Here is a 1,561-nt window from a genome sequence, read left to right as displayed (position 1 = left end):
AACACAGAAATCGAGAAAATTCATTTATGATGACTTACAATCATATATACTATATGTATATTTTACTTAAATTTTTTAGAAAATTCTATTATTTAAACCCATGAAAATAACAATTGAAACGTTCTCCGTCAACAAATTTGCAACTTAGAAAAACGGAACTACGATCGAAATGTAGAATAGGTATAATCGTAAATTTCGANAATACCAAAGTTGCCAAACGGAGAAAATTTCGATTCGAGTCGAAATGCAGAATAGGGCTGATTTATTGCCGGAGAACGTTTCGATTGTTATTTTCGTGGGTTTATATATAAAAATATATATACATATTAAAATTTTATAAAAAAAAAGTAAGTAAAATATACTGTGCATGATTGTAAAAGTCATCATCAGGGAACGGATTTTATGGGAATTGCCTTTTTTCTGCTAAAGAGATGTAGTATATTCGATTAAGAACGTCCACGATTTAGTTTTCCCTGTCCTTGGCCAGATATATGTACATAAATCTGGGTCGTCCCGGTTCGTAGATCCGACTGTCATGGGAGCGGGCCAAGGTTGTTTCTCCTACGGGTTGACATCGAAAAGACAGAGTAATAAAAGTCGCAAAACTGAGCTTTCCACAGAAATCGTATCACTCAGCCCTATTCTGCATTTCGACTCGAATCGAAATTTTCTCCGTTTGGCAACTTTGGTATTCTGCGTTCCGTTTCCTTTCGATCAATCTTCGAAATTTACGATTATACCTATTCTACATTTCGATCGTAGCTCCGTTTTTCTAAGTTGCAAATTTGTTGACGGAGAACGTTTCAATTGTTATTTTCGTGGGTTTAAATAATAAAATTTTATAAAAAATTTAAGTAAAATATACTGTGCATGATTGTAAAAGTCATAATAAATGAATTTTCTCGATTTCTGTGTTTTCGCGAGCGGTAATACGGGCAATACGAAAAATTGGCTCAAATAATGGTAACCAATAGGGATGTCGACGTTTTCAAAGTGGAAGTCCAGGCGTTTTTGTTTACATTATCTATAAATAAGACTGTGAAATGCACTGAATGTAATTTATTCTTTTTATATGAAATTAATAGATGTATGCACATAGATACATATTCTTGCGATATATTCGCAATATATGAATACATACTTCTTTGTAATTCAGTTTCGGATTTCACATTTCCAATATTTATTTAATCGGAACGCCATAACAGCAATAACTAATATAAGCAGATAAGGAAGAAAATTGCAAAAAAAACCTAGCAAATAGATTGTTCCAGTTTTGCACCCGATAGGAACATTTTACCATTTGCTTGACATTTCATAAATTGGCAATATCCTATTTGAATATTTTTTGCTTTTATGGGCATCTTGGGATACTTTCGGACAGGTTTTAGACGAAATCTGTTGAGATTGCGCCCCGGTTTTCCTCAACGCCATGCCCAAGATTTTGCATGCGATTGGGTGAGTTTTCGCAATTGAACAGTGGTATTTTCAAACATAAGTTTTCTGTTGATTATAAAAGCTTAGAATTTATACATATTTCGCCCCAGTTTCGGAAGATGTTTTA

This window comes from Rhagoletis zephyria, unplaced genomic scaffold, assembly GCF_001687245.7.
Source record: "Rhagoletis zephyria isolate East Lansing unplaced genomic scaffold, Rhagoletis_zephyria_1.1 Rzeph_scaffold_01648, whole genome shotgun sequence".
NCBI lineage: Eukaryota > Metazoa > Arthropoda > Insecta > Diptera > Tephritidae > Rhagoletis > Rhagoletis zephyria.
The sequence above is the reverse complement of the archived record's forward strand: the minus strand, read 5'-3'. Positions refer to the sequence as shown.